The sequence below is a fragment of the Stegastes partitus genome, unplaced genomic scaffold, assembly GCF_000690725.1.
Source record: "Stegastes partitus isolate 25-593 unplaced genomic scaffold, Stegastes_partitus-1.0.2 Scaffold174, whole genome shotgun sequence".
NCBI lineage: Eukaryota > Metazoa > Chordata > Actinopteri > Pomacentridae > Stegastes > Stegastes partitus.
The window spans coordinates 134,191-161,514 of record NW_007577905.1 but is presented as its reverse complement, the minus strand read 5'-3'; the positions used below and the strand labels follow the sequence as shown (position 1 = coordinate 161,514).

The window sequence follows — 27,324 nt, the reverse complement described above, 5'->3', positions numbered from 1 at the left end:
ATCATCTAATTGATAAACAAGGGTCCTAGAAATGGGGTCCTGAAACTGCAGCCTACTATTTGGGTGGAATACACATTTAAAACTATGAGTACCTGGACAGATAGTAATATTTTGGGTGTAACAAACGTTTAAGCCACAACTTGCTTGCTAAAAGGCAATATATGAGTGGATTAAACCTCTAAAACTAGGATCCTTGCACCTTGACATCAACTAGTTGACAAACAAGGGTCCTAGGAGTGAACCTGCAGCCTCCTGTGCTGCAGCCATATAACATCAGGTATTACTGGGTTAACGCTATAATGTGAAGTTACAAAAAGACACCAGCAGATGGCAGCATTGCACTGAGCACTCTTAGCACGGACTGGCCTGGCATAGGTGAAGTTGCAACAGAATCTGGATGACTCAGTGCATGCATCTTTAATGATTTGCAAAGGAAATAAGGTAGAGAGGATTGTTGTGTGTTATACCTGCAGCGTTCATTTAAAGCAGTGACACAATAATTAAATCCTTGAATAGCATATATATTTTTTTCTTGTTGCATTGGATTTGGGTAAAAACGGATTGCAAGAGAATCACTTTTGCTCTGCAGTTCTGCGCATAACGGGCGAGAAAGTTTCCTCCTCCGCTACGCGACCCAACTTTATCTTCCGGCTGTCTGTCAAAGTAGCTGTCAAACGGAGCCGGAGAGGGGCCGAGCTCCCGCTGCTCCGTCATTCAGGAAGTCTACACCAACTGACAGCACTTCGAGAAGTCACGGCGACAGCTCCGGAGTCGGACTAAATACTCGCGAAGTTAGGAAATAGAAGAAAAAGGTAAGCTGCTTTTATTTGTTTATTTTTGGTTAATTTTACGCGCGTGTTGTTGTCGCCGCTGTCACCGTTTGTCCCCCTTCTTCTTCTTCTTCCTCCTCCTCCTCCTCCTCTCCCCGTTTAACGGCTAACACGCTACAAGCCCGTCTAACTGAAATGACACTTCCTCTTGGCTCAACGGCTAAAAGCTACTCAAGCTAGCGGCGGAAGAAAAGTGGATAGAAACGGTTTGGACTGCACCTGAAGTTAAAAAAAAAAAAAAAAAAAAGCGCCCACCGTCGCCTGGTTTCGACGTTGTTCGGCTTGTTGTTTGAATGCCAGTCCGCTCGGAGGTTTGCTGAAAGCGGCTGCGGTGATATAAAAGTGCGTAGTTTTTTCTTTGCTCATTTTTTCACGGTTCATTTTTTTTTCATGTGCACGCACCTGCTAATCTTGAAATTCGGGGTATTTACGTTGAAGAAGCTTCGCCGTATTTTTTTATTATTTTTTTATTTTTTGGTTCGGTCCTCCCCGGGGGTGAGTACGCTGATACATGACAGGTTGTAGTAGAGTAGAGGGCTTATTTAATTTGTGTTTTAAAAAGGAAAAAAAAAAAGGCACGACACAAGAGGGCTGAGTGTTAAACTTGTCCTGGTATTTTTTTTAAGCCGTGTCACGCCGTGTGTTGGCTGTCAGTGTGCGTTCAGCGTGTCACATCCACCGTGGTACCGTCCATTGCATCTTACATTGTTGTGAGTGAGATTTTTACTATCAAAGCGCAGTCACAATGGCTTTCGGTTCCACTACACATGACCCGAACCCCATTTTTTTTTTTTTTTTTTTTTACTACTCTCTCTGTGCAGCATCCCCTTGCTTTTATTCAGACTGTAGTAGCAGCAGATGCACAATACAACAACCGTGCGTCATTCATGTTTTGACAAGAAGGTCATCACCTGCGCGCAAGGCAAGACGGCGCATTTTTGGTTAAATAAGCAGCGTTAAAAAGTAAATGCAAGGCTTCCATGACGCGCTTAGAAATGGCAGATGTAGATAGCAAGCTGAGCACTAAAACCCAAGCTGACCCAACATGATGTCATCTCTTCAGCGTGTAGAGCGCATGAGTGAGAGGCAGCAGACCCGTGTTCCCTCCACTGCTAAACTGTGTCATTTGTAAAGATTTATTTTAAGAAGCCTGCCCACGCAATTTCAGCCACGGATCACCAGGATTTAATCCCATATTATGACACTGCACCTGCATGCCATTCAAACTCGATTTTGTGGAGAGCTGCAGGGATGAAGGATGCAGTCTGGCACATTTGTTTTTGCAGTTTCTGCAGAGAGTGTTGTCAAGGTTTTTGTGCTTTTCTTCGCAGCCTTTGTGTCAGTGTGTGAGTTTCAGTGCCCTGATTCAGTTTTGTTCAAAAGGCACACCACTATTGTGCAAGTCCCCTCTCCTATTCCTCCTTATCTATTAGGCTCACCGGCCACCTATTGACCGTACAGCCAAGAGAGGGAACAGAAAGTGACATACTTCCTAATTGGTGATGCTATCTAGGGCAGCTCATTATTTATGATTTTGCTTTGATTGGGACATTTCCTGGTAAATGTTGAAATCATCCAGATGGATATTGTGAACGTGCTAAATGCTTTGTTTTGGAAAGCCCCATCTAGAGAAGTAAATGCATTTTATAGTGTATGTAAATGCTGCACAATAAATCATTTCAGCATCAATACAGCAATGTGCACACATGCAATACTCACATCGCAGAAAGTATAATGTGAGGTTATGTCAAACACATCAACTTTTTTTACTGCTGGATACAAAACCAAAATGGTTTTCCATAACTAATTTGTCTGATATGATATTATTGACTCCAATTTAAGGGCCAACAAGACAAAGTTTGTTGACATATACTGAACATCGAATAAGGAGCAGGAGAGAAACGCTCAAAAGAAAGATTTGACTGCGAAAAGAAATGCAACAGAATTATTTTGGCTATAGTAAGGATGACGTTGAGCAAAATCAGGTACTCTGTCTTTCAATTTTCGTGACCATATGAGGCAGCATGACTAATTTGTTTGACTATTTGAAATCAGCACCACAGATCCACTACAGATAGTTTTTAAGTCTTATGGTGAAAAGTCTTGTTTTTTTCTTTAAGTCACAGGGAAAAAAACAACTATCATAATGTCATTTTTTTCTAAAATCATGCAGCCCTGATGCATGTTGTGAAACGTGAGACTTTCAAGCATGAGGATCAGAAAAGAGATTTAAGCGCATAATCAATATACACTAATGTTCTACTTTCATTTGGCCTTTGTTAACCACAGGATTACACAGGTCTATATGTAATGTGACAACAAGCCTCCTTTAGCCAGGGGTCTTCTCATGAATTCGCACAAATCCCTTTGAGTACCAGTGTTTTATGTGTGTGTGTGTGTGTGCGTGCGAGCTGATGGATGCACTGGGAAAGGACACATCAGCTGCTCTTGACAATTGGCTGATGTCGCTGTCAGAGCCAGGATGATGGGGTGGGGGGTGTGAGCCAGACATGATCACACTGAGGCCATGTTCGCACCACAGACAGCACGTTTACACGAGGGACTGGCTTATAGTGGGTTCAAGCTCAAGTCAAATGCAATTTTTTTTTTAGGGATGACTGGCAACACAATACCAGAGGACTGTGTCATACCAAGCCTTCATTTAGTTACTGACTTCATTTAGTTATGGTTCATTCATTTAGTTAGATTATTTTCACCACTATCTCTCCATGATTACTTATAGTTCTGTCTTTCTTAGCGAAATCTTGGGCCTCATGCAAGAACATTAGTTTAATTTTTATCCTAGAACTCTGATGCTGGGCTGCAAGGTAGCGCAGTTGGTAGCATTGTTGCCTCGCAGCAAGAAGGTCACTGGTTCACGTCCCGGTGAGGACACCAGGATCTTTCTGCATAGAGTTTGCATGTTCTCCATGGGTTTTCTCCGGGTTCCTCCCACAAGTCCGAAAACATGGACATTGAGGTTAATTGGTGATTAAATTGTCCGTAGGTGTGAATGAGAGTGTGCTTGGCTCTTTATAGACTGGCGACTTGTCCAGGTGAACCTGCCTTCGCCCTAAGTCAGCTGGGATAGACTCCAGCCCCCCCACGACCCTAGCGAGGATGAAGCGGTGTATAGATAATGAATGGATGAAACCCTGTGACGCTTTGACATACAAGTGTTTCAGTGGCTTCACCTACCTGTCTTAACTGAAGAAGCTTGTTAAAAATTGCTCTTTTCATAACTGCAACCTGCAGTGTTCATGAGGTGATGCATGTGACTTTCATTATAACATGATCTTTCAGTTTCATTCACAAAAATGCCTCCAAAGAGTAAAAAGAAGACGTGCAGAGTCATGGTTCTGCCTTCAGAAATCACTGAAGAAAAACATAACAAATTCAGTGTCGCATTAGAGACTGAAATCAATGAGAAAGTATTAACAATATAAGGGTTAATGATGTACCATCAGAATTGCACTGTATTTTGACAGAGGTAAAAAAAGGAATGGTTTCACATAAACTTGATGGTAAAAACGTCTTTCTAAACCAGAATGAGAGGCACTAATATGAGAGGCAGTCAAGGGGCAGCCATTGAGATATTGGATGAGAATTTTATAGCCCATAATGTGTGTTGTTACACTGTCAGGTGGAAAAGAGGATAATCCTGGACAGGGACTCATATTAAAACCCTGAGGCAGAGAGTCAGTGCATGGTCCCTACAGCTACTGGACGGTGTAAGTTCCTGTGCCAAAACATACCAATAAAAATATAAAAAACCATCTCTGTAAATTGGCAGCCATTGATGATAATCAGAATATGGTGAACAGCATGTTCATTTAGAACACTGTCTGTTCTGTTTATTTCTGCTTAAAAATGAATTGAGATTAAGGTATCTGGTACAAGTTGAAGGCAGACTATCTGTAGGTCAGGTCTGGTCAAATTTAATTTGCACCTAAAAGATGAAATTTTACTCAAAATGACGCAATTCTTTTAAATCATTCCATCAGTGGTTCTTGAATGAGGACCAATTTATTTAGTTTTCTGATGATGATCGTAAACTGCAGTTAAAAAGCTCAAATATACCAAGGACATGGGCCTCGAGGTGAGATTGTTTGACTTCCACACAAAGTAGTCGATCCTACGGACACATTTTTAGTTTCTGTTGTCAGATAGCTGAACATGAATAAAATATCAAGGTAACCAATAACTCCTTGCTTCGTGTATTGAGTGTACTGCTGGTTAATTAAGCTAAGTTCATATCAAAACCTGTATTATGTTACATGTTTTTGGCTGAGGGACAGAACGTTGGCCTCTTATCGTTGTTTTGTACCGTTGCAATTGCAGATAGGATGAATGGGCCTGCAGGTTGCATGACCAGACACTACCAAATAAGTTTTAAAATGCACAGCAGAACAATAGGTGGATGCTTCTCCTCTCTTAACTCTTCACCTTTAAAACTTTCAGGAGGACTGTGATCCAGTAGTTACGCTACTTTCACACCAGCATTTACAGCGGCAATGAGCAATCGGTGGATTTGCTCATGGATTCAGGTACTCCATAGGAAGCTTTCCAATTGTACAGCAAAAAGACAAAGCGGCACGGTATAGAACAGAGGGAAGTAAATCCCCAAATTTAGTGACCAAATTCAAACCATGTGGTGCAAAGTGTCTAAAAATGCTCCAGAGTGTTCAGAGGAAAAATGGAGTGTTAGTGTGCTGTAAGTCTGTGGATCCTGATGACAGAATTTGTCCTTGTGGCAGCTTTAAATTCTTACATTAGCTTCACAAAGAGGAAATGGACTTGACGAAATGGAAACCTCAGTTCCCATTCCTTAATGGCCACAGACACAGTTGCTTGTTTCTCCTGGGTGTCTGTTCTCATGTCACTGGGATGTACTGACGGCTGCAGCAGATTATCTCTGCAACAAATAGTCACTGCCACCCTGTAAAGCAGTAGTTGTAATGGTTCTCATGATATCTGTGTGGCTTTTACAGCTGCTCTAATATGCTGCCTTGGCCTAATGCCGTCTCTTCGAGTTAAATCCCGATTGACCACCTCGGAAGCACCCATTTGTGTTCTTACAGAACCCGGGGCTTTACTAAAAACAGTGTCTCAGACAGTCACAACCTCCACTGTCTGTGCTATAATCTACCAACTGATCCTCAGAGTGTGTGAACCTCAGCCCCCATGTGGATGTCAAAATGAGCAAGTTTACCTGTTCTTCTGGTAATGAGTTTACAGGCTGTGTACTAGGTCAGCTCTACATATCTGTGGGAATCCATTATGGTATTTCCCAAAAGTTTAAGCCCTTGATGCAGTTGTATTGTTTTGCATCTAGGGCAACCTGTTGAAGTGAAAAACTTCCTTCTTCTTCCATGTAATGGAAGGCTGACTTTTGAAAAATGTATTAGAGAATTGTCAGTTCAGTCGGTGCTGCAGCAGTTTGGTGGTTTATGCTACTGTACCAGAGCGCATCAATATTAAAGCGCTGCTGTCAGGCTTAATGTTCTGCAGTGATCTGGTTTAGCATGTCTAATATAGGAATGCTGTCTCAGATGACGAGGAGAATTATGCCCTCTCTACCCCCACCTCTCTTCTACGAGCAGATCTGTTCATGCATACTGCTTTTAATGATGATTTCAAAAGACAGCGAAGCTCTGCACTGCTGCAAGATCATGGTCTTGTGAAGCCAACAAGAGATAGTACCAGTACAGATATTTGGTAACAGGATTAATCTACGGTAGAAGTAGCACTTTATTTAATTAGCCAATCGTATAAGAACTACATACACAAGCACATGCTCACAGCGGGCGCATCCCTAAGTCTTCTTCTGGTGGGCGTCAAGGCAGGCTCTATCATCTCTCTTCTTCATTTAATCAAATGTGCGTGTTTGAACAAAACATGTGAACATCTTTAGTTCCTCTGAGAAAAATGTCTTTATTTATGATCCATCTGTTGATTCATGTGCACAAAGGCCAAGTCACAACCAGAAACGCTTTTATCTCCATTTACTTCTGGATTTGATGGAAACAGTGTATTTGCACCAGTGACCGTGATGGGAGTCACAGGGAAAAATGTGAAATGGATCTAGTCATGGCCCAGCAGCTGGTGCAGACCTGAGTCATGGCCTTGGTCTACTGAAAGCTGTCTCAGAGGGGAGGAAGTCACGGCCCAACAGATGTCTCATCAACAAATGCCTCCCCAGTGATGGTGCCACTTCTGCTGTTCACTCGCCACCTTGCACTGCTGAAAACAGTCTCAGTCGGCTTTAGATCTTCGATGAGCAGTATAGGATCCAGCTGTCACCCATTGAAGTTTCCACAATGAAAATGTTTCACACATTAAAAGGCATTTGTTGCAGTGTTTTATATGTACGCCTGTCTCAAGGCACGTGACCGCCTTTATTCACCTGGTATTCAGACTCTGTACCAGCATCTGGCTGGACTTGTTTACTGCGCCGATATCGCATGTTATATACCATAATACAGAACAGATTGGTTGTTAAATACGTCATTCTTTCTTGTTCATTACATGATCTATTCTTCTCCTCTTTGTTTTTCTCAAGCATACTAAAGCCTGTGTCATAAGAGAGGCATTTTGGCAAGTCAGCCTCAGTGGGTGTGGGAGGTTAGCACGAGTGACTTGATTACAGCCCTTTATTAGAAGCGCGCCTCCAATCCTCTGGCGAGGTTGCAGCTGTGACCATGAGTTAGCCCCTCCACCCACCCTCTTTTCAACCCCCATTATGTCCGGCTACATCTGTCTCCAGCTCTCCTGTGAAATCTGCAAGCCTCTATCTGCTCTCCTATGACTAGGCCAAGTTGAAGTGCTGGGGAATTATGAGCAGCCATCACCATCACCCAAAGAGACATCGCCATTGCTGATGGCTGACTTGTCTTATCTCTGCCCACCACCACCCCTCCTGGGTCTAGGGCTTAATTTAGCTTGGCAGAATAGAGGAAAGGGCTCAGACAGGAGTATTTTTAGAACGACATGGTTCACTGTAATAGGGGTCTTTAAAAAATTGAAAGCGTCATGTCATAGGCCTACAATTTGCATCTGTTCTGCTGACTTTCCCCTGCATGCGAGCGGCTGGGAAAACTCCAGTGCACTGCTATCTTAGCAGAGTGGGACATGTCAGCAAGGCTTAGGATGCACGGATGTGATGGACACGTTTGCTGATGTGACTGGGGGGTGAGGTAATACACTGCACAACGCTCGTCTATTTTGGGAGCTTCCTTTGCCTGCCCAAAGCGGTTTTTATATCTCGCAGTTATACATCATAATTTTTACTCAGCACCTTTTCAAGCATGTGTTCAAACTTGTCTTCTTTTTGAGTGTCATTGCAAAGCACTTTTGTGTCAGCATGCTGCAGCCAGCACTGGCATTATTGACTTTTGGTGTTCTTTTATCCCGTGACATTGCCAAATGATTCTGGAGTTTTGAGGGTGATGTTGCCCGGAAAGATGGCCATGAACTTTTTTGGTGTCGCTGCCACCGAACCTGCCACAAATGCTCGATAACTCCTCATCTGTTGGGCGACCAGAGTGTGTGCCAAACCCACCCCATCCCCCCAGTCCCATGAGAATCTAGGCCTCTGCCCAAGCTCTGTGCAGCCCTAATGCTGTGACTGGATAGCCTCCATTGGGTCAAGTGGAGATTTGCCTCGTGATGAATCTGGGGGAGATTGTGTTGTGCTCTCGCCAGCCAGCAATGTATCAGGATAAATGTGACTTTTATTTTTCAATTTTTTAGTTAACTCTGCATCTCAGCCAAGCAGAATATATATATATATATTTTAGTAGGCTTCCCCCACCAGTGGTATAAAACACAAGACACGATTCGGGCTGACAAATTATGGAGGTTGCACTATTTCTGCTGCAATTATCTCTCTTACTGAGCTCTTTTTTGCTAACCCCTGATTCATCAGACTGAATGTGAATGTTGTGTCATATTGCATGAGGGAGCAAAAGAGTTTCTGATGAGGAAAAAGAATGCAATACAAGGCCAAGTAAGTAGCTCTACCACCCCTTTTCTTACTTAATAGTCCATACTAGGATGGCTTTGCATGCCTTTGTGAACCCAGAAAGCCTGAGGTTAAACTGAACAATTGTCCAATTAAACTGTGACTTGGAGGAAACTCTGCTCGTCGACACCCCGCCCCACTGCTTCACTCACTTACTCTCATTTCCTCTCTCGCTCACACACAAGCTCTCATCATACACTAACACAAATAAACCAGATGTGCAGCGCTGCAAAGCCACAAGGCTGCGAACCTTAGGATAATTGCTGAGATGATACTGTCCCAGAGGGCTAATGAGGAAGTAGTTAAATTATCAGGCCGTCAGGGTATCAAAGAAACTGATGCATGCGCACACCCTTCCTGAGTTTTTACAGACAGCAACCTGCCCGACCCATGTCCAGCTATTGTTTCCTGTGATTCAGGGGTCATGTCCGAGAGGAAAGCTTATTGTGCATTCTTAACCGATTCACAGTGAAGGATCAGGAATCAGGCCAACGTTACTGCTAGATTAGATTTCAGAGTTCAAGTTGCTTGTTTAAGATGTGAGAACACACAAGATAATCAAGCAGTATTTCATTGATTACCTTTTAAACTGCTGATTGCACCCAAGTCTAAAATGATAAATTAAGAGATTTAGGAGCAGTGTCCAAAAATATACTGCATTGTCGGGAAGTCAAATAAGCTGTGGCTGAGTATAGATACTCCCACACGTGACTGTTCAGGTGATAAAAAAGATTGAGGGCCATAACACAGAGCCAGTAGGGCTACCGGATCTGACGCACCTTGACATTCATCTAGTCTAAGAGCTTTTCTCTATCTATCACTGCATCCTATTCCTTCTCAAACATTAATACCTATGCTCTCTCCCACTCTGCTTTATTGGGCTCTGCGTTATAAATAAAGGGTTCCTGTTATTAATTTATGTCCCTTCCGTTGTTTCTCGACAAATATTTGAAACATAAAGGTTTACCCGATTAATTATTGATTGGCAAAACACAAAGGACCACAGTGTTTTTGTGGACCGCGGGGGTCGCGATGTCTGATCTGTGTGTAGCGGCGATATCACCACTGCACACCAGAGTGGAAGATGTAGGAACTAGGGACCACTCTGCGATCCCAAAGAGACACAATGTGAGAGAGTTGCAGAAAATAATAGATCCCACCAGGAAGAGCAAGCCTTGACCAAATGTTAGAAAACAGCCAAATACAGGTTTTAGAAATGGCAGCGGAGCAGTGTACCGACTGGAGTGCGAATGGTTGTGAGCGTTTGTCGGATATCGGCCCTCAGGTTCACACTCATGAGCGTGTCTTTTCAAACTGATTCTGGTCGCAAGAAAATTCAAATTATAAAAATAAAATGAAACCATTAATTTATTTCAGTAACTTTTTGCCATTGAAATAATTTACCAAGTGAAGATCTGAAACCCTTCTTGTTCCAGCACCTTAACCTTTTTTTTTCTTCTTCATTTACTGTCTAGAAATTGAATTTGGATCTAAACTGTAGGTTAGAAAAACCAAACAACCAACCTAACCCTTTGAACTCCAAGACTTTCCTGAGTAGTTTTTGCTCCTGTCACATTTTACTCATTGTGGGCTAATTTTTCACTGCAATATAAAGTCCTGCACCTCTATGGAAACAGCACAACCATGGCTAGAAGTACAGAGAACACAAAAGTGTACAGTATACCAGTTGTTGTACCTGTAATCAACATGTACAACATTTTTTTCCCCAGTTGCTACCAATTATGGAAAAGAAAAACCCTCATGACACTACATACTATAGACATGTTACTACTTAGGTTTTTAATTTGTTAACTTGCCTCCTGCCTGCTCTGTTAACACAGCCTGCAGTTCAGCCAACTTCAATCAAAAAAAATTGTTGTCATGTAACTGCTGATTGTAGCGGAGTCACTAAAAGCTTCACAGTGACACTGACAAGTGCAGTGTTTATTACATAATGTGGCTGGTAATGCGTCTGAACCTTTACTTAGAACACCAGGGTTTGCATCCTGTGATGGACAAGACATCATCATTCTGGCATTTAAGTTGTGTTTTCTATCGTTTAACTTTCACTTGCTCTCCTAGCTATGTGATTAGATTTAGAAAAACGTCAAGCTTTGTAAGACGCTTTTACTGGTTTAGAAGCTTGGTTCAGTGTAGACTCTAAAACTACTTGGTTAGGGATCAGAAAACTGGCAAGGTTAGGGGTAAAATACGACTCGTTTTAGGATTGATGCTTCACCTTGATTTATTGGGCGACGGTAAAGCAATAACATAAATGGTTAAGAAACGTATTTGTGGTATGTTGCAAATATATGTAATCCATCTGAAAATATGTTTGAACGTAATTTTGTGGAGTTGTGGTTGCTGGAGCAGGTACCTGGATTGGGAGGGAAATCTTGACTTTCCACAGCCGAATCTATACCAGGCAGGCTGTTGCATGTGGTCTGCTCTGGTTTTATTGGACGTAGTTTCACAAACAACTGTTTAACACAACCCATAAATACTTAAGTGCCTGGGGTTTTAATGATGCAACGCTTTAGAGCTGATGCTCATTGATTATTCTTATGTAATTGGCTTGACCAGTTGCAATTGTTTCATACACTGAGACACATGGCCTTTCTCACAGTGACATTAACAGACATGTAGTACCCCGACTTGTGTCTGCTGTGACACCGGTGTTACCTTAAAGTTATTTGTCTGGATAAAATCTGTCCTCTACAGGGCAGATTTTTTTTTTTTTTTACCCCCGATCTCTCTTTTTTTTTTTTTCCCCTCTCTGTGTGTAAAAGAGGCTTGGATGAATCAGTACAGATCTAAAAGAGGAAGGGGGAGGCTAAGTTCTGAGCCTGAATTAATTCCCAAACTAATTGCGGGCAGACTTTACAGGGGATAAAAAGCTGAAATCCTAAAGCTTAAAACCCATGGGCCCTCTCCCACTCTTCCTAAACCCCAGTGATGATGTACATAATTTATACTGTCAGTGTATATTTGAAAAAGAAGAAGAGGAAGAGGCAAAACACAAGGGAAATGACTCAGTGGCCTAGATGCATGTTTCCTTTTTGGAGTTTCCTCTGCTTAATTTCCTCCCTCTGTCTTTCTGTTTCAGTTTGGCTGCTCATTCTCTCTTTTCCCTTAAAAAGGCAATCGAGGTAAGAAAGGTTCTAGATTAGTGTGCTTAGGCTCCTCCTGATGTGTCGTATCCTTTCAGACATAATAGCCGTAAGTCTTCTTATCAAGGCATTTCCGTGTTGACTTTAACACGCTGGCAGCTGCTCTCTCACGCTCGTCTTGAGAAAACTACTGGGGCACTGTGTCACGTAAGCAGTCGGTGAGCAAGGCGAAGTTTGCAGCGTTTGTCTGAAACTACTTGCAGACTTTGACGCATCTCTTGTGACCCCACCCCAATCTTTCTTGTCTCTTCACGGTCAAAAGAAAAGCCACAGGCTGCTTCAGAAAATGGCTCCCTGTGATACAATAGTGGTTGCAGGACATTTTTATTCAGTCTATTATGAAGCTGACAGCTCTGGGAGTCCTACCCATAAATGTATAACCGTGAATCACAACATCCCCCGCCATCTCACGAGGCCTCGGTGAATGACTGCATGACATCATCGTTGTTTTGTTTTTTTTTTTCCTCCAAGAACACGGCCTTCAAGAAAGTCAGAGAGGGCGTCTCATCCGCCCAACATGGACGTCTTACATAGAGTCCATTCACCGAGCTGGGAGATTTACAGTAGACTCATGTTCATCGCTTCAGCTTTGTTAGAGGACAGTCGGCATTGCTCCGAATTCGGCAAACCATGGCTGGCAGATTAAGGAAAGAAGGCCATTGAAAAGATTAGGACGCTTCCTCAGGCAAGGAATGTGAATCTGTGTTCTCAGTCAGTTGCACCAGATCACCAAATAAACCTGATTCACTCTCTCTCTGTCTGAGAACGGAGGACACACACGAGGACTGTAGCAGACTGACTCTACCGCTCATGGCACTGGAGCACCGATCACTCCCACCGACTTGCTAATGGCAGCTAAACCTGTCTGTTAAATTTCAGTCTCTCTTTAATATTTCATTATGAATAAAACTAAAGAGCCAAACGCGCGTCCTACTCACGGTAATAATTTCTCTTGTGCGCTGCTCTCACTGTGGAGCGTTCAGTAGGCCTCTATTAATCTTTCTGCTGCTCTTGATTGGAAAATCCTGTTGGGCTTTAGAGTAGCACTTCACTCAACTCTCAGCCCTCCCCTTCTGCACACACACACACACACATACACAGACATACACAGACACACACTTGGAGCTGAAACTAGAACAGCTGGTGTGTACTTCCACAAGTTGAAGTTGCTCTGTGTGTGTGTGTCCGTGCACCCTGCTGATTAAATGACTATAGCACTTCATGTAATGATTACATGCATTCTACTCTTGTGTGTGTGTGTGTGTGTCTACATACATGTGATAAGCCTGTGTGTGTGTGTGTGCACATTTTCTCTCATATGTTCAAACTCTCATGTATTTTGCATGGCCTCTGGGGAAAGCAATATGTGGATGCAGCCCGCCGATGACTCAGAGGCCGGTGGAGGCATTTGACCACTGGCACTTGTTACTGCAGTGTCAGGGGCACAGCTAGGACTCTATCTTCTCGAAGACACACATGCAAAGACTGCTTTGAGTCTTTGAAGAGCGAGAGTAGCTGATGTGGGGGCTACATCCTCAGCCATGACACAGTGGCTACAATTCATAAGTTATCTATATAGGCTGTCATGTGGCCTTGATGTCAAACAGCTTCAGACTGATTGCTCTCGGTTTGACATGCTGTCGTTTGTGTGTGTGCGTGTTTGTGTTCCTTTTGATTTCACCTCTGTTGTGTTTGGGTGTGCAACCAAAGAATATTTTTGCAGCCACAATGAAAATCAATACAGCTGGGAATTGATAGTGTCATAAACAGGCCCGGGGTTATTGCCTCGTCAATACGACCCATCCAGTCCCCCGAGTCCCAGCTGAGCCTGTAGATGTGGCCAATGGCAGTGAGTGTTACACACACTGACGAAAACACTCATCGAATGGGCTGACTTTCGCTTTCACACCAGTTTAGCACCAGAAGCAGTTCGATGAGTGTCATCCAGGGTCAATAACAATCTGACGCCCGAAGGCTGCGACCTCACCAACCAAACCTAATTGACATTTACCTTTCTTTGTTCTCCGTCCTCTTCTCTTCTCTTTTTTCTGAATTGACCATAGGAATATGCCACAGATTGAAATGCACCACTTAATAGTTGCTTCAGTGTTTTCAGAGTTTTCCATTTTTTGTGTGAAACATGAACTTTGGGTGTGAATCTGAAATGGTTTTAAAGCAAATCTTTTAAATGTAATCCTCATAGCAATTTGTAAGTGTAAGCCTGGAGTTGTGTGAAATAGAAACTTTATGTCTGTTTTGTTTTGTAACGGTTGCTTGAAGTGTAAATAGCTAAAAAGCTGGTAATCAGTGTATTTTTCTTTTCTTAGGCCACTAGATATTGATCCATCAGCTTCTGTAACTAAGCCTCTCTATATTAGCCCTTCTTGGTGAGAAATACCACCAAGCTGTGTCTCACGATTGCTCTTTCACTCGTCCATATCGGCAGACAGGCCTGCGGTTTGTCTTAGTTTTTGTGTACTTTGCAGTCACAAATTTAAATCTTAGTAAACACCTTAATTTACATTGAATTTCCTTCAGATTGTACTCCAGCTGAGAGAATAATTTACGACGTTCATGTGACTGTGCTATTTTTGATTATGGTGCAAGAGCAAGAAGGAAAGTCCCAGTGGGAAAAGAGTCTAAAAGTTGAATAATTATTTATTTTGTTATTGTTGGATTGTGTTTTTTCTTTTCCCTGGAGTGGTCTTAGAGTATTAAAAATGTAGTACCCAAAGTCAAAATGCTTCCTATGTGGCAGAGCTAGAGTTTTGTTACCACCTTTGAGCATTATGCATGGCTTTACTTTAGTAAGTAATGCTTGGAGTTAATAATTCGCTGATTTTCACATTTTGAGACTTAAAATATAATCAGTCATTGATGTAAAAGTTCAAATGATTTTCCTCAGAGGCTGCACGAAATGATGTCTTTAGCTTCTGATAAGTATTTAAAATTTCACATGCTAGATGCCAAACCGTGTTACCTCTTCATTTAAATCTGAATGTTTCAAGTAAATACACAGATACAAAAAAAAAAATAAACGGCATCATCTGCTGTGTGAGTGTGTTCATTTTGAAGTTGAAAGTGGGTGTCATAAGGATGAAGCTTAAACACATTCTGACAGCTTCTCTGCTGAACCGGGTGACCCTGGGTCAGCTTTATGGATTAAATTTGGCTCATGTGCGGGTGAATGCAATGCAGATTACACCCTGTTAACCCTCTGATTGACTGGTCTCCAGTCACCCAACCCTGTCATTAACCCCCGATGCGGACTCATTAGCCAGCAGGACCACCACCTGAGCAGGCCACAGCAAACGTGAAGGCCTTAGAGGTACCGGAGTCATACTTATTTGGCGATGTGTCTCTGCACAAATCTTCTTGATGATGACAAGATTTACATCTGCAGGACATGCTGTGTGTTTATTTTAGGTCATATCGACATACAGAATTGGATGATGGAACGTGACTTTAGACATGTTCTAAAAATTAAAACATGCAAGAATAACAATGGGATATGAGAAAGTGATTGTTCTAGCCATGGTTAGTTTGGATAAAAGAGCGATAATACTAGTTCAGAGTCAACTGAGAACGATGGTTTCTAAATTATATGTAATTTTGTTTATCAAAGATGCCTCAGTTAGGAAAAAGACTGTTCTGTCCTTGGTCTTCACCATTGTGTCAAAGATGTGTTGTTTTTTTTGAGCAAGAACCTTTAAGTGAAACGATGCTTGGTTGACTGCAACAAATGGAACTGGCATAACGGTAAACAGCTCAGTAGCCCTCCCTTCACTGGACGACATTTAGAGTTTACCAGAGTGTACCAGAATAGATTTAGCCAAGTGGGATAAATCTTCTTCTCATTTATCAGAAATCCATTCTCTTACCATTTTTTTTTTTTTCCTTTTTGTGATTTAGGCTAACGTGATGGTGGCTGTTTTAAATGAGATTCTTGTCTGGTTCCGGTTTGAAAGACCCTTTTTACTGTCCATGTATTTTGTGACACATATGATCGTTTTCTGATCGGATGTTTTCCACCAGCAGGATGAGGTCATCTGCCTTGTGCCATCCAAAGATCTCTCAGTTTTTATGTTTGCTTCCATTTGAGGAAAGATTATAGTTTCAGATAAATAAGCATTTTGTTAAAGTCAAGGAAGTCAGACTGTGATTTTGGTTACAAAGATGACTTTATTTTTTGCTTTTAACAATCTAGTCATGATTAAAAGCAGTCTCCTGCGTTAAAGTTCCATGTTTGGGTTGACTCCTCTGTCCTTGCCCACCTCCCAATGAAGACGTTGTCATTCTATATTAAAGTCGCCTTACTTCCTCTATTGCTTCCATCTAAATAGCGCACGCTGCTAGAGGGCTTTGTCAGTTCAGTGTAAACAGATGTTGTTTTTGGGGCTCTTGCTGGAACGACTGATGCTGTCGTTCCTTTCAGGATCACAGCCTCCTACAGAGGCAGAGATGATGCTTCTTGAACATCCCCCACACTTTGACCTTGTTGCTGTTTTCCTCCTCAAGATGACAACATTAGTGGAAAAGTTAAATTAGTTCAGTTAAATTTGTGTCTTTCTTCCGAGCTAAACAACCCGCTCACATGCGACCGCGAGACTTTGAAATTTTACAAAAACATACTTCTGCCAATACAAATACAAAAGCAAAAAAAAGTGAACTGTTCACAATGTATAACTGTTTCAGCTTATCCTGATAAAGGCTTTTTATCAAAGTAATATGCAAATGATAATTTTGTGCAGAAGCTGCTGTGACATAAACTCCTACTTAGTTTCCTGGAGATATTGTGTGTTTACTATCTATTCCCAGATATCCTGATTCATCACAGCAGGAAAAGTACAGATGAAGCTAACTGCAATAATGACAGCTTTGTTTCTTTTAATTGTTCCACCATTGCAGTCATTATTATTTACACCTGGGATTGTCTTGCTGTGACATATCAAAAGCTGCCATATAAAGGACATAATGGTGAAAGTAATTTATTTTGTGGTGTGCAATGCTTGGACAACTGACATTAAAAGCCTAAACAGGAAAGTGTCTTTATGTTGTCCTGGCTGCTCTGGGTCATAAGGAGGTTGGCTAGACGAGACAGAAGAAATACATGTCCTTTGGTTCCAAATAATTAACTAGCTTTCATAAAATTTCAGTTTTTTTCCACATGAAATGCTGGATAGTTTTACCTTTTCAGTCTGAAATGATCTGAGGACAACAGCAATTTATAAAAAAGACAAATTGGATGATTTACTTACATATTGTAGACAGATGTAGGAGGTCGTAGAAGACCCTGCCTTTGTTTAAAGGCATTTCAAGACAAAAAAAAAATGGTGAACCACAAGGATAAAATCAAGCAGTAACCTCTGGTGCTGGTACCGAAGGCGACAACTAAATGCAGAAACTTGTATTTCCTTGAATAGCCACTTTAGGCTGTCTCCAAAAGTGAGTCCATCCCCACAGAGAGCCCTGTTAAAATGCCCAATTTTACAGCAGAAATAAACATCTGTAGCTACCTTTTCCATTCATGACAACTGTATGCAAATTTTTATGTAACTCGTTTAAATTATACTGAGGCTTAAAGGTGTACATAATCAAGGACAGGTTGGGTTCTGTCATTAGACAGTCCATGACCTAGAGACGTTTGCACGGCGTGCTTCTGCTCTGCCCACGCTCCACTTCTTTGCTCGTTTATGGTTTAGACTCAGCTCACACTACAGGAGTTTTAAAATCATAACAGATTTTGAAATTGGGTTGCATCACGCACATAAAGAAAAACTTCTCGCTTAGATATTCTTCTGTCTAATCTCAGACGTGCACACACTACAAGATTGAAAAATACTGGTGCATCACACACTACAGGATAATATTAAGATGATCGTGCCAGAGGGAGCGATTAGGGAGCAGTGGACCACCTCATGTCTGGCCATTGGTGTGTAAATGTGTGAATGGGTGAGTGAAACACATTGTAAAGCCCTTTGGAACCTCAGGTTAAAAAAGGTGCTATAATGGTGTTGACCATTTACATGATTTCATGGGGAAGCAGACATAAACAGTGGAAGCTGTGGAGAAACAAGATCACGTTCTGTTCGTAGACTTTTCTGTGGATGACAGTGAATCTGACAATAAACTATAGAAGCAGAGATAGAAATCAATTCATCTCAACCTGTTCCAGCATATAGGTTACGTTTCTCAATCCTTACTTCTCTTCCTCTCTCACTTTTCTTTTTTCTTACCTGTCTTCATGACTTGTCTCTTTCTCGTATTTAATCAAAGTATGCATTGTTAGCCCTCGTTCGTACAATACGCTCATTTAGGGAAGTGTCCTTTGATATTCTAATACTGTACATACTCTTACTGACACACAGCCAGAAGCCAAGCTAATGTAGGATTTTTGTCCACGTTAGAAAGAGAAGATCTAGGTTAGCGTGAGCCCTGGGGTGAGTCAAGTGTTATTTTATGTCTGTACTTTTTCCTATTTATTTACATCAAATTCTCCAGGGGACAATGACTAAGGCGTCACTGCTAAGGTGCACGTACGCAGTCACTGCAAATCGCTTCGGATTAATTGAATGGTTTTTGGACATAATTTGCATAAAATCCAACATGTGCATGTTGGTGTTTGTTCAGTGAGTCAGCTTAGAGGAGGTGGCGCTGGTGGAGTCGTGCTTTTAAAATAATGAACCGGCGCTGTGCGGGGCCTACAAGGGTTTTCGAAAAATAGAGTTTGGCCGGAATGATTGCCCGGGAGAAAAGAAATTACATAAACATGAAACTCCCACATTTAGGCATGTTTTCCTCCAGGCACGTCACGGAAGATGAGAGATACACCAGGAAGCCGTCATGAGGCTGCAACAAGTTCTTAGAAAGTAGAGCAAGAATTTTTTTAGTTTTGGGTACAATTTAAAAAGTTTTTGATACCAGTTTGGGTCTTTATGGGTATTACGGCCCCAAAAAAAAAAGAAAAAAATCTGTTCTCAAAATCAGGTGTTTTAAAAGTAAAGCCTTTAAGAAATGGGAAGCAAATCAGTTGTTGTTGTCTGAGAGCTACAAACCATTTAAATCCAGGTATATAATCTATTTAAAAATAGAACAAAGGGGCCTATGTGTTTGAAATCAAAGTTCACTGAATTTCCGCCCTCATTTATTGTGCTTTGTCCAGTTTTGTTGATCAGGTACTTTCTAGGTTTTCTTTTCTGTACTCGCACTTCTCTTTGTAACCTGTATTCAACCACAAAATTAAACATTCACGAGGGCACTTATGTTTAATATATTTGGAGTGTACATTAAATATAAAAACCTAAAAAACCTCTGTGGCTTAAACTTCACGACAAAGACGATGATGCAATTCGTTGTGCTTTCCGCAGCTTTCTTCCTGTTCACTTCTGTAAAGCCGCTGAGAGGGGAAATAGTCACCACAAGTCCAGATTTACAGTTTATACGTTACAATAACCATATTGAAATGCTTCTTTTTGGCTTGCCATAGGGTTTTAAATATAAATATATACTGTAAACTCAAAAGTACACTATTTAAATCTCAGGAGCTTTTGATGAAGGTCTGATGTGTCACAACATACGATGATTAAATGAAGCTTTGGGGTGCTGTGGAAATGCCCCGGCCTGCAAATTCTATTCTCCGAACGTAAGGAACAACACTGTAGAGAAGGCAGCACATCACTATTTTACAATTGTGACTCAATATTTGTCACAATAATTGCATATATTTCCTGCATATTGTTCAGCCTTATCTGACAAACTAAAGCACTTCATCTGTTTTATTTCTTTAAAGCAAAAAACACCACAAATATGGCGTCAACGTCTACGAAGGTGTAGAATGCAATAGAAACTGCCTCTTCAATGGCAAAACTGCTCTTGTCCTGCTCTTCAGCTCTCTATCCTTTTCAATAAGTGTGCGTATGAGTGTGACCTGTTGATCCTCACAACACGCAACCCCCGCTAGTGGTACCCACGAACAACCCCCGTGCTCTTCATCCCTTACTTTCTCTGATGTGCAAAATTGTCTGTGAGGGACTGTTGAATAATTTAACAGCCGGGTGACGGAGCTCTGTGACACTGCACTTAGTGTGTCTGCTCGTTTCATTCTGTGTGTGTGTGTGTTTGTGTTTATTTAAAGAGGACAGATTTGAAAAAAAGACAGTTCAGAGATTGATTTTGTGTGTGTGTGTGAGAAAGACCATGGTTTTGGAAAAAGCAAGACAGTCAGACCACACACACTATTGACTGGGTTTGAAAAAAAAAAAAAAAACTCAGCTGAAAGGGTGCTAGCGCTGATAGTTGCCAGAGAGGATGAATGGCTTTAATAGAGAAAACTCCAGGCTTCGCTCCAAAGGGACGGACGCACACACCGACCCCGCTGGATTCATGGGATTTCTCTGAAAAAGCTTTCACACTGAATGAGGGATGGTCTTTGTGTGGCAGAGTGAGTGTGACCAATGCTTTGCGTATGTGTGTGTGTGTGTGTGTGTGCTTGTAAATGTGTGAGTATCTGTATATTTTATTACCTTTTCAGACAAGTACAGATGTGTCCAATCCAGAAGGCATACTGCAATGCTTTAATTGATGGCTCTTTGAGATAACCACACAGGTTTGCCCAGTGCTTGCCCTCCATGTCGGCGAGCTCAGCCTCCACTCTATATATGGGGAGGTTTAGGTACTGTGAAAGTTGGGGTTTTTTTTAGCCTCCAAATTGGGAGAGAACACTTTTGTAGCTTCCTGGGTGGAGAGTATTTTTAGGGCAACTGAAAATAAGTCCGCTGGTTTAGTCCAGTGGTCATAGATTGCTTATCTCGTCTGAACCTTTAGGTCTGGGAAAGAACTTTTTCAAAGCAATCCTTTTGCACACTGAGACTTATGTTAGATTATCAGGTAGATTTTGATTTGCCTGGAATTATCTGTTTTCTCACCACCGCCTGAGATGAATAGTTCCAAGTTTAGCAATGCAAACACTATGAATGAATGATTTTTTTTTAATTTAGAGTCAAACAAAGTTATTATCCGCTGCATTAAATCATCTAAACTGCAAACTGGACAGTATTTGGATGCTTTCATTTATTAACTTTGCTCTTCTGTCTGTTTGTGGAGCTCTCAAGAAATTATCCAGTTCTTATTTGATAAAGAGAAGTTACAATATATCTTTTTTTTAATTATTATTATTTTAGGGCATTAGAAAAAACTCAAAACATTGCAACTGCTATTCATTTTCATTACTGATTCATTTCACAGTTATTTTCTCAGTCAGTTAATTGTTTGGTCTTTAAATTTTACCTCAATTCTCACTGCTAGTTTTGTCTCACTAAGGCACCAAAGATATGGAATTAACTATCATAAAAGAAGACAAGCAGAAAGATAATATTCTTTCTTTTTTGTATCATTTTTGTTTAAAGATATTATTCTTTTTTTTTATTTATTTATTTAAAATTTTTCTTTTATTGATTCATTTTACAGATATTTTCTCAGTCAGATAATTGCTTGGTCTTTAAATCCTCCCCCCAATTCTCATTGCAAGTTTAGAGACCAAAGATATGGAATTACCTATCATAAAAGAAGGCAAGTTGCCAGACAATATTTATTTATTTTTTGCTTTTATTCTTAAAAACAAAAAAACATTTAATTTTTTTTCCCATTTAGTTTTTCAAACAGTTGACTGACTAATTAATCAACTGATAATTTAATCTCTCTCTAATAAAAAACAGAACTACAGGCAAATCAAATTATAATATAAGTGGGAAATTTCTCCAAAGTGTTGCATGTGCATGTATGTTGGCTGTGTGAGTGATGAAGCCGTAGGTATTGTAAGCATGTATGGCTCATATAGTGACAGTGCATTAGCCTGCCACAGGCCAGCTCTTCACAATAGAGAGATTATCTTTCCCCCGCAGGCCCCTGGCTACTCCCAAACACCTTGCAAAAAGCCAGAGGCCAGCTTAATATTGCATCGCGGCCACTTTGCACACAGATCCTATATATGGACACGTGTGAGGGGAACAAGTAGTGTGAAAATCTTTCTCACGTGTGAAGGCTTTCATGTGTCATGGTTGTACCATTCCCATTATATAACACCATGTAAGGCTGCATCATCGCAAGTGGCTTTTCTACATCAATATGGAGATTAAGACTGATATTGACCTAAAGCTTTAGGGCAATAAATGGAGCCACACTCCTCTGCTTAGTCACCAGTGTGAACGATGTGGCTCGACACTATTGAGAGCTAATCTACTTTAATGGACATGTCTGTGGCGGGTGGGGTCGTTGTGGGTCGTGCTCTTTTAACATTGACGCATGGCTTAAAGGTTGCAAGCGTTTAACCGCTAAAAATGTTCTAAATATATTGTGTTGGCTCTGGTGGTCAAGAAACTAATCAACGTTCAAATTGAAGACTCCCCTCTAACATTCAGGCTGCATTCTGTAACAACTACAACGTGAACCAGAGGTTTTTTTTGCAGCACAATAACGAAATAGCTTTGAGACACAGTCAAAAACATGGTGGTGCACCAACTAGTTCTAACACTACAATCTCGTTTCTAGACCTGATAGGCTGCCCATACGTTTCTGGATCTTCTCAGCATTTAACTTTAATTATTTACACAATAGCAAATAATACATGACAGTATGATCTTCATATAGTCTGGGAAACATCCTTAGATTTGGAATCATGAGATTGTAATTGCATTTAAGCTATATTTTTGGTGGCACCTTCTGCTCATACTTTTACCAAAACAGTGTGAGAGATAAAGGTATGACATGTTGGGCTTCCCAGCTGGGATTGAACTGTTTAAATGTCTCCAAAAATTGCTGCTTCATCATTTTCCATTTTCCATTGTGTCATGCCTGGAAAGACAAAAACATGTTGCTGGTAAAGATACCAATTGCATTTTTGTTGTTATTATTGTTTCTGCAGTCATTTAAGCTGACATAAAAAAAAGAAAACTCACAAGCTCATCTGTAATTAATACTTCCTCCTCGGAGTGCTCGAGCAAGATGGACACGTCGAGGTCCATGAAAGTAAATTTAAACATCTGCAACACAACTAAAGTAGCCACTGTGAGGTTGTGAGCTGCTGTTGCTTTAAGGCAACAAGAAGAAATCACTTCAAATAAACTACAGATTAAGAATTGGCCCAGGCAGGGTTTTAGGTCGGTGGATAGGGCACTTATTTGTCTCGTATTTGTCCCTCAATCCACCAACGCCCACATTTATGTTGGCATTAGCCTTAAAACTAATCTGAGAAGGTAACAGTTCTTGGTGTGTGTGTGTGTGTGCGTTTGTGTGCAAGCATGTCTCCGTAGTGTCACTAAGCTCCTGAGATGAGAGCTGCCCCGAAGTCTCCAAATCCTGCTTTAGAGCGTTGAGTATGTATGTGTGTATGTGTGTATTCTTCACTCTGTGAAAATGAGTCACTGCTATAAAAATCCACACCATGCCACCCTGGCAGGATAATCAGAACATAATGTTTAGTTTCTTTCTATCTCACTGGATTAGTTTATTTTCATCCGGGGAGAATTTTTCTGTATTGTGGAAATCGCCTCGTGTTTGGTTTCCTCAGCTTTATTTAAAGCAGCGTGCCACTATGGGACACGATTTCAAGCACACCTACCTCCAAGCGTGACTCATCAAAAGCCCACCTCAGTCATCATCAGCCACACTGGGAATCATCGAGAGTTAAATCTGCGAACTTTCAGTCTAAGTAGCTTTGATTGAATTTAGGCAAAGTTGTAATAAAGACAGATAAAGTATTGTGACCTGAACATAATTTCAGATTTGCTCTTCACATTTGAGTCAGTTGAACTCTTCATTCTGTTGATGGCCAGTGAGTATTTTTCTCTCGAAGAACTGCTTAGCAATATTTTGATGGCACAGAGTTTCCCAGGTTTCCATCCAGGTAGTGATGTCATTGCAGATACCTGCCGCAACCTGTTAGATTGACAACATTCCCCGAATCCCTGGAAGCACAGAAAAAACTGAAAGAGGCCTGAACTTGGCCAAAGTCCACGTTTTCTACCCGATATCACATCCAGCTCGATGAATTGTTTGGCCAGTCCCTCCGAAAGCTGTTCAGATGGATTGTTTTGCCCAAGAACAGAAATGCAGTACAGTTTGCGTGGCCAAGTTGTGCCTCGGAAATTGACGGCTTGTGATTCAGGATTTATGATTCATATCACAGTGTGGGTCTTGTAACAGGAGGACTGGGCAGCAAGAAGTGGGTATCAGGATTTTTGATTATTCGCCAAAGCGCCAACGAACTTTGTCAGAAATGCGCTGCTAAGATCAACATTTACAGTAATGGTGACGTTTGTAGAGCACATGGTGCGCACCTTCCAGTTATGGGCCTTAAAATCAGGAATTTGTCGAACCATTTATCGCTGTTTTTAACTCCCTCATTTTCTGTGACACGCGCTCTTTATCTTTCTTTTCATGTCATCATTGTTTAACACACTATTACGTCTTCTCTCTCAGCTATTTTCTCTCTCGCCTGTTGTGTGTGTTCAACAGATTACACCGTGTCAAGCCTCAGCTGGCCCCCTAACCTTTGTAACCTACACACCAACACAGCAACTCATATGCAGTATATACACACACACACCGAATCCACTGTCTCAGTAACACTTGACATTACAGTATATGATATACCTTGTAACCGCTAGGCCACCAGACACCCCAGCTGATCTCTTTAGTCATTGAATGCAGCCTTTCTTCTCTCGTCCCACATGCATCAAATGTGTCACGACACAGTATTTGGAAATCTTTATTGGAAAGCAAAGTGTAGAGTTACAGTAGAGAAACAGCATATTTTCCTTCTGCAAGTCATTTTGCTTAAACTTTTTATTATTTTTTTTTTTAAATACGTGCATAAATGATGTGTCGCTAAGCCGTTTTCCACTTCTGGAACTTGCAGGCTGTTTTAGGGAAACTTTTTCGCCAGCTCCAACTACCTCCTCTGTAGAACTTCTTTCAGGTATAGTGAAAAAGTATGTTCTCCAGGTTAGGTACCTTTGAGCAACTCTAAAAAACAAGCAAACTGCTGTGTGAGGCTTGTAGTTTTCTCCTTTCTTAACATAACAAACCTTGATTGTTCTTTTTGCTACGTGCTCATAGGACTTGAGGTGCGTCCAGTCACGACTATGTGACGTTGTTTTGTTGCGCTCAGAGTTAACGTCGCAGTCGAAGCTGTCGAATCCCACACCACTGATCACGGAGCCATTCCTCTAACATGCCTTAGCGATGTGAGGATGTGCTGCTTTTCCCTGTTCTATATAATTTTTTAAAAAGGTTATCAGATGTTTTGTCATTCTAGATGGTCTGACTAGCACTAGAAAATATTACCTTGGGCCTTTTTGTAAACTCAGCGCTGAATTAAATATGATGATTTAGTTTGACTTCATGTGCATCCATCCAATTTTCTTCTGAAACATTAACCTTTGGGCACTTGGAGTTCAAAATGCTCCCACACAATTATTTCTACTATATATTGACTGAAATTTCCAGTAATTAAAGCTAAAACTTGGAACTACAAATTGCAGCCGGAGGAAGGAAAACAAGCAACTATCAAAATGCTTGGTGTTTTATGAGATCAGTCTTAAATAAATTTCAAACCTTCTTGCATAAAAGACACCGTTCCACCTCTTTTCCTCACTCTTTATTCTATATATCTGCATCTCTATACTCTCATGTTCGGTTGGTCATAAATGCCAAGCAGGGTGGAGCGAGCGTGGAGGAGGAGAAGTGCAGCCACAACTTTCCCAGAGGCTCATGCAAGCGTCAGTTTGTGTTATAAATCATTCAGGGACACTCAGAAGGGGCACAATACATTTTTATCCCTCTTCTCTCATCCCTCCATCCTCTCTGCCTGTTTTATTATTGAATGCGGTTCCTCTGAGCGCCCAATCTGCCACTCGGCACCATCAAAAAGAGAAAGAGGGAGATTGGGGTTAACCAATAAGACAAGAGAATGTTAAAAAATGAATCAAATGTAAGAAGCAGAGAGATGATGAAAGAGTTATTCCTGTTAGATTGCACATAAAGAAAAGGTCACGGGGTCATTTGTGTACTGAATAATGGATCTGGTGTTCTTCCTGATTGCCAAGTTGCTTGAAGACAGCAGTTGGATGTTATTGTGTGCTGGTCGTGTAAATGGCGATACGTGGAGTTGAGGGTCAGGTTGTGTTCGCTGGTAGCTCTGTGGATGCTACACCACCTGCTTGTCAGAACAAAACACAGCGCAGTAGCTGACAGCGCTCTGCTGTCAGAACAACTCCCTCACATTTGATGTGTACGGGCGAATGTCGTCAGCGCGTGACACCGTGTGGGTAAAAGCAAAATATTGTGTTTGTGCTCGCTTGTGGGTGTGCGTGCAAAAGCTTGTTTGTCCTGTGTGCTGTGTCCTTGAACTCGTATATTTGAAAGAGGAAGACGGAAGATGTGTTTGGCCACAAAGGGGAGATACTTTCCTTGTATGAAATGCCAAGACATTTAGTTTGAGAGATGCCGTCCACCTTGTGATGTCGAGGATTGGACTCCCAGTGACCCTGAATGTGGACAAGCGGGCGCTGAAAATGAGTTCACATAGAGACGATTCCCAGATCTGATTATCATACTAAAGAAAGTGATACTTGCAGCATTTTAACCCTCTGAACCTGCTTCTGTGAGATTTCTACATACTGCAGCTCATTTTTCACTGCGCTACCAAGTCCTGAAGCTCAATGAAAATAACTAAACCATGACTAGAAGTATAGAAAACATGTCATCTGTGTAGTATAACAAAGTCATATTGCCAAATAAATAATGCAAAAAGATCAAACAAAAAAAAATGTTGATTATTCTAAAAAACTGCAAAAACCTGGAATCACCATGTACAGCATTTTTCCAAATGCCTGTGGGTGCTTCTGAATACAAGAAAAAAAGGTGTAAACTCTCCAAACACATTACAGATATTTTACTACTTACATTTTTAGTATGCTGGCCACCTGCCTGTTCTGTGTAAACACAGCCTGCAGTTCAGCTGAAACCTCAGATTTTTTTTTTGTTGCCTGGCAGCTAGAAGATCCCCGGTTCACGTCCCAGTTAGGACACCCGGGATCTTTCTGCGTGGAGTCTCCATGTTCTCCCCGCGCAGCGTGGGTTCTCTCCGGGTTTTCCAGCTTCCTCCCACAAGGTCCAAAAACATGATGAGGTTAATTGGTGATGCTAAATCAGGGGTGTCGAATCCTGGTCCTCGAGGGCCACAGTCCTGCATGTTTTAGATGTTTCCCTTCTTCCAACACACCTGATTCAAATGATCAGCTCA

The 27,324-nt window shown here is 41.4% G+C and overlaps 1 protein-coding gene across 2 annotated transcripts in view; it reads left to right on the top strand.

The window, feature by feature from the left end:
* Nucleotides 1-685: 685 nt before the first annotated feature.
* The window catches only part of taok3a (TAO kinase 3a), a 75,838-nt gene continuing 49,199 nt past the window's right edge, over nucleotides 686-27,324 (top strand). The window contains exon 1 of one of the 2 annotated variants that reach the window (XM_008279876.1): nucleotides 686-812. The gene's annotated coding sequence lies outside the window, so the exon portion shown is untranslated. Of the gene's footprint in view, nucleotides 813-1,039; nucleotides 1,173-27,324 lie in introns of those variants that run through there. The other variant, XM_008279877.1, reaches the window with a different exon arrangement.